This window comes from Cibotium barometz, chromosome 39, assembly GCF_041138505.1.
Source record: "Cibotium barometz isolate CiBa-2024 chromosome 39, ASM4113850v1, whole genome shotgun sequence".
NCBI lineage: Eukaryota > Viridiplantae > Streptophyta > Polypodiopsida > Cyatheales > Cibotiaceae > Cibotium > Cibotium barometz.
In genome coordinates, this window is record NC_141084.1 from 48,595,597 (window position 1) to 48,607,547 (window position 11,951).

General features: G+C 50.2%; 1 long non-coding RNA gene across 1 annotated transcript in view; it reads left to right on the forward strand.

Annotated features, from left to right (window-relative positions):
* Positions 1 to 11,601, forward strand: part of LOC147616187 (uncharacterized) — a 42,792-nt gene extending 31,191 nt beyond the window's left edge. Inside the window, exon 3 of the long non-coding RNA XR_015262692.1 lies at positions 11,134 to 11,601. This is a non-coding gene — a long non-coding RNA (uncharacterized LOC147616187). The remainder of the gene's footprint in view (positions 1 to 11,133) is intronic.
* Positions 11,602 to 11,951: the final 350 nt, after the last annotated feature.

Below are 11,951 nucleotides of genomic sequence, written 5' to 3' on the forward strand. Positions count from 1 at the left end.
GGGAGGAAAAATTCAGCAACAAAGGTAAGCATCATACACATCACTATCCAAAGATGTCTCTCATCGGTCGATGGCGGATATCCTCAATGTCCTCCATGGTGAGTACTCTGACTATGCCGTGCTAGTATGGTCCTGATCCTCTGTTGTAGTCTCCGTCTGTGTCGAGATGGGCCTCTCATCTTGGTGCGCCTGGACCGCCCCAGCTCTATAGCCCGATCAATCAGTGTACCTCTGGTGCGGCTATACTCTGGGGCTAGTTGCAATGCCTGCTGGCCTGACTGCTCAATCTCTGGTCGAAAGAAGTTTGTAATCTGCCTCTGTAGGTGTCTCTCCCTCTCTGATCCCCTCCCTCTCAAAAGACCCTCTCTATGTCTACGCAGCTCCAGCAAGTATAATCCGAGGCATCTCTGATCCTGGTATCTCATGACTCTAGAAAGTGGTCCGAAACCCTCTCTAAACAGGCAGTGAAAACGGCCTTGTATCTCATAATATACTGGACAGTGACATATGTAATGTAACTCTGTCTCTGGCTCCATCTGGCACAGCTGACAAATCCCGGCCTCAGCTGGTACTCCTCTGAATCTGCCAGTCTCAATCTCTAGCTGGTGTGAGGATGTGCGCATCTGACCAATAGCACACCGTACCCCATGAGAAAGATGAGTATCCATGTAGCTGGGTCTAATCACAAACCCATCCTCCGTGAGCTGGAGAAGATGATCTCTATAGAAAGCCATCTTCGTACCAAGCTCGTGTGTCGGCTGTATCCATGTCCTCCTAGTGTCCAGCTGAGTCAAGTCCTGCCTGATATAAGTCTGGTAATCTCTGCCCGTGTGAGAGAGAGGGAGGGTGCATCCAGGGAGTACTGAAATGGAGGTAGCCTGTACATACTAAAGCCATGCAGTTGGAACCTGTGCATACCAACATGATCCCTCCCTGTGATGCCAACTGTCGTGAAGACTCCAGGGCTAAGCGAGCATATCTATCTCTAGGGAGAGCCCAAGTGCTATGTATAAAGGAGACTGATCGAGTGAGTGCCTCTACTACCAATGGGGGGGCAGCCATCTCTGCACGGATAATATCATGTGGTACGGAGGCCTTGGCCCTAATCATCCGGGAAATTATAGAAACCAAGGGCCTCTCCATACGTCTCCATCCATCAGTGCTACCAGCTTGGCTGTGGTGATCCACTGAGGGTCCCCATATCTCCACTCCATACAGCATGGCTGAAGTGACCAAAGTGTCAAAGAGCCAGAGCTTTGTTTGAGGTTCCTGAAACTGAACTTGCGAACACATCCTCTCTAGTCTCCCCAATGCTGCATAAGCTCTGGTCAATCTGGTCTCCGCTGCTCTCAAGGAAAATAGTGGGCCACTAAAAACCACACCAAGGTAAGTATATGCATCTGTATACTCCATTGTCTCCTGACCATATGTAAAGGTGGGTACTGACCTCCTAACCCACTGTGCTGTGGTGTTAAACACCATCACCTTGGTTTTACCAAGGTTAACAGACAATCCACTATCCTGTGCAAACGTGTGCAATGCATCCAAATGACGCTGCATCCCCCTTGGAGAATCCGAGGTCAGCACAATATCATCAGCATACAATAACATCGGAATCGATGTCCCTGCTAGCTGTGCTTCTCTGTCACCCTCCCGCTCTACATAGTCCGAAACCTCATCCACATACATCCCAAATAAGGTGGGAGAAAGGAGGCAGCCCTGTTTCACCCCAATAGTGGAGTGAACCATCTCAGATATACCCTGAGTAGTACGTACCTGCCCCACAACTGTCCTGTATAAAGCCATGATTCCCCAAATCAGCTCTGTGGGCACTCCCATCTCTTGTAGTCTGCGCATCAGTCTCGCTCTCGGTACCGTGTCAAAAGCTTTGCGGAAATCCACAAAGCAACAATAAATCCTCCTGCCATATAATCTGCCCTCCTCAATAATAGCTCTGAGTGTCAAGATATGGTCAAGAGTGGAGAAACCTCTCCTGAACCCTGCCTACCCTGATGCACGTATGCCCTCTCTCTCTGCCCATCTGCTCAACTCCTGCTCAAGAATAGATGCATATAATCTAGCCAATGTGTGACCAATCATGATGGTACAATAATTCCCAGGAAGCATGGGATCCCCTGACTTGAAGATAGGCACAATCGTGGACATATTCCAAGTCTCATGAAAACCCTCACACATGGCTCGATTAAACATCATAGCAATAAGCTCTGCAAGCATATCTCTGGCATGAATAAAGTGCTCTGCTACCAAACCATCATGATCATATGCTCTCCCAGTCCTCGTCCTGTCAATAGCTTTTTTTTTTCCCAAGAAAAGATCCTTTCATTAGTTATAAAAAAACGCCCGCTGGGCTACAAAACCATCTCCTGCTCATAAGAAGGCAGAGCAGAGATCCAATCAAGGCAGCTAGGGAGACTCTCCCTAGGTGCAAAAAAGTACAAATAACTGAGAGGCTATATCATACAATAGGAGGGGGGAAAATCCAAACAGGGGGCCTGTAGTGCCAGCGGGGGGTACCCGCGTGTAGAGTATAGAAAGGGCCACTGCGCCAGGTGGTGTGGAAGGCCTGGCGCCGCAAGATCACTCGATCCGAGTCGCCCCGGATGCAGTCAGACTGTCCTCGCAGGGTGTGAATCAACTCCTGCCAGATAGCCCGAACAGTCTCTGCTGGTGGCTCCAGTCTCCCCTCAAAGGCCATGAAACAGCGGGCTCTCCAGGTGAACCATATGGTGAGGCTGCTGAGGAGCTCCCATCGTAAATCCCTCTCCTGTGTCCAGCCGGCCGGCGGACGAGAAATTCGGTGAAGGAACAAGGCGAGGCTGGCCCCTAATGAATCTGATGGCCTGGCTGTCCTGCTCCGTCTCGTATCCCAGAGTAGGCCCTGACGAAGTCGACCAAGCAGCGGCTCCCCACATATACATGGCCTCTGGAGAGAGGGGGGCCAAAATGATACAGCATCCTCAGCCAAATCTGCTGCGCCTGTGGACAGTCCCATAGGCAATGTCTCTAGGTCTCCAATGGACCCCAGTGTCCAAAACATACTGAAAGCCCCTGCGGAGGCCTGGCCCCAAAAGGTCCCAATAGCGCATAAAAAAGGCAGGCGTCAATCCATCCTCCCCAGGGCAACTATGACGCAGAAGGGCCCTCAAAGCCTCAACAAGCTCATCCTCTGAAAGGGGCTCACCCAAAACTGTGTGCATACGATCTGTGACCCTCCTCTGCACATGGGCCCACACAGTCTGTCTGCAAGCATCACGTGCCTCCGCCGTGGCTGGCTCCGCTGAAAGCAGGTCTCTATAGAACTCAGTGGCAATAGCTCTAATCTCCCCAGGCTCAGTGGCTAACGATCTGTCCTGCCTCCTAAGCTGGCGTACTCCTGCTCGAGCATGGCTGGGTCCGGTACTCCCCAGTCACTCTATCACCAAGCTGCGTCCACTGAGAGACCTGGCGATGATAGTAGAACTCGTGTCTCTGCTCCTCTGCCTCTCTAACCTCCTGGCGTGCCTGGCTCAGCTGGGACACCACCCACTCACATGTAGGCAGCTGCTCCTGAAGACGCTGGAGCGAAGCAAGGCTACGTCTCAAGCGACGCTCTCGCTCTCGTGTCTCTCCCAGCCGTGTCAAGGCTGTAGCGTGCAAAAAAGAGCTGAGCTCGATGAGTCCCTGGGCACACTGGCCTGCTGCATCCAGGTCAGAGCTCTGGCTATCATGCCATATCCTCTCAATGTCCTCAGAAAGACTGGGATCTGTAAGTATCCTCTCTGGGATCCTCAACTGCAAGCTGGTCTCCCGTGTCCTCTCCTCAAGTGTCAAAATAACTGGCGCATGGTCTGAAAAAGAGGTGCCAGCGAGAATGCCAACAGAGCCACCACGCTCCCCGAACCTGTCGCCCACATAGAAGCGACCAATCCGTGATAGATTAGTCCCTCCCTACCGGCGATCCGACCGAGAAAAACTAAGACTGTCCTGAGAACGGGAGAAAGCCTAATTCTGCCATGCATCAGTGATCAGTAGTGTCATACAAAATCGCTCCCAAGCTGCAAGCTCCGTGCCGTGCACTGTAACACGACTGCCTCCCACCCTATCGGCCGAGTCCTCAAGCATGTTGAAGTCACCCCCGACACACCAATGTGCGGCCTCGGGCAATGCATCTGTAACAAGGGTCCAGAACTCTGTTCTGGCACTAGCATGGTTGGGCGCATAGACATTGAGCACACCAAAGTGCTCATCATGCATCCTCAGAATAACATATTGCGCTCTACCAGGCACAATGACCCCGCGATCCACAATGGCCTGCCGCCATACATCCGCAATGACCATACATACTCCTCCCTGCCCACCCAAGGGGCCAAAACCTGCAGACCAAAATGTGTCCCATCTACCAGGCATCACCGAACCATATATCCGAATCTTGCTCTCACTCAAATGGTGCTCGTGCATCATCAGAATATCAATACTGCCCCCAACCAGGCATCTCTGAAGCTCCTGCCTCAAGCAACCACGATAACGTACATAGTGTGCGCCGCCAAGGCCCTGTACATTCCATGAGATGATCCTCATGGATGACCTGCTGAGGTGGAGGCTGTCTCAGCCATACGGCGGGCCTTCGCAAGCGGCTTGGATGGAGAGTAATCCCCATCCGAGCGGCTATGAATTTGCCCACCCGGTGTGCTACAAGAGTCTCGGACCAAGCGCCTTGGATGGAGAGTAATCCCCATCCGAGCGGCTATGAATTTGCCCACCCGGTGTGCTACAAGAGTCTCGGACCAAGCGCCAGTGGCTGTGTCCCATAGCGACTGCCTCCCGCTTGGAGAGAGAAACCTCATGTATGCATACATAGCCAGGGTCTCGTGCTAGGTTTGCCACTATGCGAACCACCAAATGTCGATTCCCGGAGGCATCCGCACTCCCGGTATCAAAGAAATGTGCCAACTCCTAGAGTCGGCCTATCACGTCTGTCATCTCCAAATCGCTCACATGGTGAGAAAACTCAACTGCCTGAGTCTTCAAAATACTAAGAGCGAGATCCAGAGTCCAGTCCCGGTCGCTAGTGCTGCACAGAGGGAAGGAGAAGGCCACCGCTGAATCAAGTGCCTCCTCCCCTCGGGCCAGAGGTATCACCACATGAACTCTGATGGGTGCTGGCTCATGGGGGGCCTCCGCTGCAAAAAGGCGTGTGAAGGAGTAGTCGAAAGCCTCCGAGCGCTGTCTAGTGTCGAGACTACTCAGCCGACTGCGGCGGATAGAGGATATCCGTGAAGCACGAATCGGCATGGTAGGTCTCCTCTGCGGTGCTCGAGCAAGGTCGGTGCTCAGTGCCCGCCGGATTGCAGGTGAGCGCTAGGGTACTGCGAGTGCCTTCCGGGGAGCTGAGGCGAGCGGAGGGGGAGGAGGGGGGGGAGAAGGGGGTGGGGAAGGAGCCGCTGAAAAAGCGGGAGCGGGAACGGGAGGAGGCGAAGGTGGAAGCAAGGCGGGAGGGGGGGACGGGGGAGGGGGGGGGTGGGGGGCGAAGGGGGGGGAGCTGGCATCTCCTGATCCTTAGTCTGCATTGGGGTCTCCTCCTGGAGGGGAGCAAAGCTGTTCCTCAGTGGAACCCAGTGATGCTGAGGCTGTGACTGCTGCTGCGTCGGTCTCTGGGCATGCTGTTGTGGCTGTCTCCCTCTACGGCGCCCTTGTCCAGGCTGCCAATCCGAGGTCTCTGTGGGCTGAGCAGGTGTCCCGGAGGTTGCCTGCCGAGCCGCATCTGTGGGCGGGCCATCGGTGGTCTGCTGCTGCGGTGAAGGTCGGGGTCTCCTGCGAGGGCAGGCCTTGGCCAGGTGGCCGACCTGCCTGCATATAAAACACTGGTTCGGGAGCCCCGAAAACTCCACTCTCTGATCGATCCATCCCCCCTCTATCCTAGGTAACTGAATGACCTTCGGAAGGGAGGAGATGTCAGGAGCCAAAACTCTGACTGAAGGCAGGCCAGTTGCTCTAGCGACCACTGAAGCTGCTGTGGGGCCAGTCTCAAGCACCAAGCCCACCAATGATCCTATCCTAGAAAGGAGCGGAAGGTACTCGCGGCGAAGTCCAGGAAAGCAAACTGTGGCATGAAATAGGCGCTCTGTTGGAAATAAGTGCACACTAGGTGTACTCTTTTCCTAGTCTAGTATAAACTTTTGTCTTGAGTCTTGTGTGTCTGCCATGTGGCATCTTATTTGTCCCACATATCAGCTTGGCTACTATCTCTTGTACTACACACCTATATATTGTGGGTGTCACATCATAAGAAGTATTCAGCTTGTGTCTTGTCTACACTCATCTCAAGGTAACTCTTTGTCTTTCAGTCTTGTTCTTATTTCATTTCTAGTTTTCAGTTTCTAGCTCTTGCTTCTATATTTCTATAATTGGTATCAGAGCAAGGTTTCCTCCTCCTTTGCCCTTCTCCTAGCTCAGCCTAGAGGATAAGGGCGGCCAGAAAAGGAAGTTGCCCTCTTCCTCTATGATGGAGCTCCCCTTCCCTTAACCCCTTCATGCGGAGCTAGAGCTTCCCTTTGATCTTCTCCAACAGAGGCAGATTCGCCAACAGTTACTGCCCATCATCTTCCTGAAGTTGCCCGCCATCATTTCACCATGTACTTCTCCTGGTGCTGAACCATTCTCCTCGCCAAAATCTGCCTCGATCTCTCCTATTTGTGATCGCCATCTCTTGCTACAAATCTGCCCCACATTTTGGTCGTCATATCCTGCTGAATATGCCCATCATTGTTCCTAAATCTGGCTGCTCCTGTTTGCCCCATCCTTCAGCAACAGCCCGTCATAATCTCTCCGGCCTGTTCTCCTGCTGTCCGACCAGCAACTAATCAAAGCCTGCCATTATCAAATTTCTGGATGCTCAGTTCTGCCCGTCATCTTCCTGCCCAAAGAACTCCTCTACAATTGGTCGACTCCTTGAAGACAGGCTGCATCTGTTTCTGATTTAAGCTATTCGTGACATTTGTTGCATGCTGCACTCCATTTATCTACATCGACATTATTTTGGGCTAAATCTGAACAAAGGTTTAGTGCTATTTGCATCGACTACTGGACCTCTGCCAGGAAGATGAATCTCTTCTTTCATTCATTTCTGCAATCTTGTAAGGGAATAGACACTGCCATTGCATCTTAGCAAGAGGTAAGACCTTCCCACATGGCCTCTTCTACTCATTCTCTCATGTCTATCGACAAATTCAATGGGTCCAACTTTCATACTTGCAAATCAAAATCAAGTGCCATCTTATGAAAGAAGGTCTTTGGGACGTTGTTCACCATGCTACTCCCGAAGATTCCGACATTGAGCAAGTTATCACTTATGTTCCCACTGCCAAGAATGACAAAGCCTATGCTATCATCTTGCTCGGTCTTGGAGATGATTACATTCATCACATCTCCGACATACATTCTGCTTCTCAAGCATGGATCACTTTGGATACCCTTTTTGGACCCCGCTCTAAAAACTGTAAGATTGCACTTATGATCTCATTCTTTGATCTACATATGCAGGAGGGAGCTACTATAGCCTCTCATGTCAATTATCTTCGCAGTCTTATGGTTCAGCTTGCATCAGTGAAGTCCCCCATCTCCGAAGATATTGCTATTGCTGTGCTTCTCAAGAGCTTACCTGACACCTATGCTACTCTTGTCACTACCTTCAAGTATCACAATAATCCTACTCTTGAAGGTATCATCAATGCTCTCCAAGAAGAGGAAAGAACTCAACAACAAAAGGTAACTGACACTGCATTTTTAGCAAAGAAAGGAAGTTCTAAGGTAAGAAAGCCTTGCACCCATTGTGGCAAAACTAATCATACGGAGAAGGACTGCTTCAAGGCTCATCCATGCACCATTTGTGGCCGTGATAATCACCGGGAGAAGGACTGCTACTCTAAACCCTCTACGTCAGCCCCTGCATCTACCTCAGCCCATGTTGCTGCAGCATCTCCATCAGCAGATCTTGCTGTTCATTCCTCATATGATGAGGAGTGGGCTTTCTGATTACTTCATCTTTCTTGTCTACCACTTTGACCACCGATGATGTAGGTCAAGGGGTTCTAGTGTCTTATTCATTCTGCTTTTGGACCTCTCTCTTGTCCCTACCCAAGAGGCAGAGATTGCCCTTGAGGAGGGGATGTCTTCAAGGTCCATATGTTTGTCTATAGTCAGTCTTCTGTCTATCTAGTCTTGTCTGTCTGTCTATTTGTCTATCAATCTGACTGTGTCTTGTTTTATTTCCATCTTGTCCCTACCCTTGTGGACCCATATGAGGATATCACTTGAGGAGGGGTGTCTTAGGATCTTGTCTTATGTTTCTGTCTTTCAGTCTTTAGTCATTTTATCTTGGTCTTGTCTTGTCTGTCTTTCAGTCTTGTCTTCTGTCTTCCTCCTAGTGTCCACTTAAGGAGGGTGTTGGAAATAAGTGCACACTAGGTGTACTCTTTTCCTAGTCTAGTATAAACTTTTGTCTCGAGTCTTGTGTGTCTGCCATGTGGCATCTTATTTGTCCCACATATCAGCTTGGCTACTATCTCTTGTACTACACACCTATATATTGTGGGTGTCACATCATAAGAAGTATTCAGCTTGTGTCTTGTCTACACTCATCTCAAGGTAACTCTTTGTCTTTCAGTCTTGTTCTTATTTCATTTCTAGTTTTCAGTTTCTAGCTCTTGCTTCTATATTTCTATACGCTCTCCCTGCTCGGCCGCTGCTGGGTCGAAACCATGTTGCCAAGGTTTGAAGAAGGCCCGAGCGCCCCTGATGTCAAGGGGACTCATGGCTAGGACCTGGGCCACGCTCTGGGCTGTCTCGAACTCAATCTGGTAGTGTCCGCGGCCCAGTACTGAACGTCCAGGATCTTGCCCACATCTGCAAGAAGGCGGGCCTGGAGAAGATCCCGAATCTCCCCTCTGCTGGGGCGAGTGCCAACTATACGGCAGATGGTGGAATGTGCCTGGAGGCATTCCACCTCTGCGGCGAGGCTCGCTTCCTCTTCTGGCGAAAGAGAAAGCTTGATGGGGGTATCCTCATGGGTGGGCAAGGGGGCTGCAGAAGAGTCCCTCTGAGGTGGGGCGGGAGGAACCTCCATCAGAGTCTATAGGTAGCTGAGTCAAGGGCGAAGCGAAAAACGGAGGGTCCTGCAAGAACCAAGCTGCACGAAAAAGCGGAGCGGGGAGGGGAAGAGGGGGAAGGGTGGAAGACAGAGGGGGAGGGGCGGAAGACAGAGGGGGGCGGACAAAACAAAGGGGGAGGGCGGAAGGCAGAGGCGGAGAAAAAGGGGGGGGGGGCAGCGGGGAACGAGGGGGGGGGGTGGGGGCAGGGGCAGGCAGGGGGGCGGGACGCGGAGGAAAGGGGGGAGCAGGGGGCGCGAAGGAGGTGGGGGTAGGCGGGCAGGGGGCGATGGGCGCGAAAGGGAGGGCGGGGGGCGCGAGAAGCACAGGGGCGCGGAGGGGGGGGTGCGAGCAGGCGGGGAGAGGCGAAGTCACGAGGGCGGGGAGGGGGGGTGCGAGCAGGTGGGGAACGGCGAAGGCAGCTCGAGCAGGGGGGGGGTGGGGCTGCAGCGAGCCCAGAAGCGGTTACTCATCCTGTCAATAGCTTTCCTTACCATCTCAGCAGTAAAGAAAGCACATGTCTTTGGGCATGGCTCCGATGGGTCTGGCAGGGGCGGCTGCTCGGTGCTGTGTACAGGGATGCTGCATACTCACCCCAAATCTCTGTGGAGGTAATGGCTGGTGATGGTGAATGCTCATGGAATAGTCTCCATGCCTCGCTTGAGTCCTTACTCATAAATAACTGATACAAATCCCTCTCTAACTGAGCAAGATAAGCCCTCTTCTTCCGTCGCACTAGGTGCCGGAAGGTAATCCGTGACTGTCTGTGAGTGGTAACACCCATGAGCACCTCTCTTTGTAATCTGATCCTCATCTCTCTGCACTCCTCATCATACCAACTGTTCTGGGGCATGTTCCCAGATCGTCTCCGTGTAGGCTGACTATGGGGATATGCCTTTGATGCTGCAGCATGAAGCGTCTCTATCAATATCTGAGTGAGCTCATCTAATGGCCGTCCCGGCTCCTCGGCACATAAGCATCTGTATATCTCATCTGTGTACACGGTGTCAGTCTCCCTCGTAAAGGTATAACGAGTGTGTGTGGAGACCTGTCCCAATGGAGCGGTGCTGAACTGAAATGTGAGAGTGAAGGACAAGATAGCATGATCCACTGCTATTCCAACCGGCCTAGTGCCTACCATAAAATCCTGAAAAGAGTGGCGATATTCTGCAGGGCTCAGGGGATTGGACTCCATTTGGTGGCGTACTCTCCCTTTCCCAGCCTGGGATACTACAGGAGCAGGTTAGACAAGCCCAAAAGTTGGCAAGAAAAGGTATCCACATCTGGAGCAATCTCTGGCTTAAAAGGGAACACAGATGGATGTCTTGAGAAGAAGCCAGAGACACCTTTAGGATCAACATACAAGACTGGAATCTCATCTTGACTAGAACATCACTGTGGAGGGAAGAGGAACTTCAGCTTCTGGCGTGTGACCACTTTCTCCCCCCGGAAGCTGTCCAATGGGAAGGGGGGCAACAGCTACTTCCTATCCCATCTATAAGGTTGAAGCCTGCTCTGCATACTAATTTAAATAAGAGGTGGAATGTTCTACTTGACAGGCATCAATGGTATTTTAAATTTGACTCGTTGTGGCATCATCAGTGTATAGAACCAAAAAAAGCTTGTCTCCTATGATTGATACTACATCAAGGAATTTGGACCAATGTGAAGGCCTTACTCTTTGGGCACTGGCAACCCTCTGTGCCCTAGATGGCAGAGTGCACCTGAGCACATCATTCACTTTTTTTTTTTAAATGTCCAGATAATAAACCATGCCTTTCTCTTTTACAAGAATGGCTGAAACCAGTATGGAATGAGCCTATGAGCTGGAAGCAACTTTTATTAGGTGACTCTGTTGGTTGTTCCTCTTTCTTTTGGAATCTTCTCAGATCTAAAGTGCTATGGCATATCTGGGCTCACAGAAATAGGTGTCTTTAATCAAAATGAGGCTATGCAAACACTCGATCTGAGAATGGCATTATATGTGCAGAGTCAGGTGCTGAGAAAGAGACGGGAGACAGATGAGGTGCTCTTCAAGCTCAGGCTGAAGTGGAGGCATTCTGAAAACAAGAGCTTTTGCTATGAAGAAGACATCAATATAATGGTTTCATCTTCTTCAAAATTTTAAGGAAGGCTAAAGCCTTAACTCCTTAGCAACAACAAGATCAATTCCTCCTGAATCACCTCATTAGGAGTTGTAGATAGGGTTATGTTAGGTTTGGTGCATATGCGTTTATTGTAATTTGTTTTGTACTCTTCCTTCCCCCCTTTGTTGGGGTTTTTTTTTCTTTAATATAATTCTTATGCCTTAAAAAAAAATTTACTTATCTATTTTTAATATTTAATTAGCTTAATAATAATAATAATAATAATAGTAATCAAATATAAATAAAATAATAATAATAGTAATAAATAATTAAACTAATAAAATAATACTACAAATTTAAAAAACAACGCTGTAGCGAAAGAAAAATAAAAATAAATAAATAATGCGACATACTAGCTTATTTGCTAGAGGGCAGAGGTATGGAGGGTGGTAACCCAGTCGATCGTGGGAGGAGTCAGTTGTAGAACTGCATGGAGGATGGTGGAGCCCAACCATGGAGACGTTGGTAATGACGGGATGCAACAGCACTGGGGTCAGACTTTGGGAGACCCCTACTTTAGTGATTTTGCTAGTTGTGGTCACAAATTAAGCTTGGCTTAATCCATTAACTTATAAAATTAAACAACAATTTACTCCGAATCAGATAATTCTTTGAGATGGAAGATTAATTGGATAACTTAGCAACTAGGTTTCTAATGCAA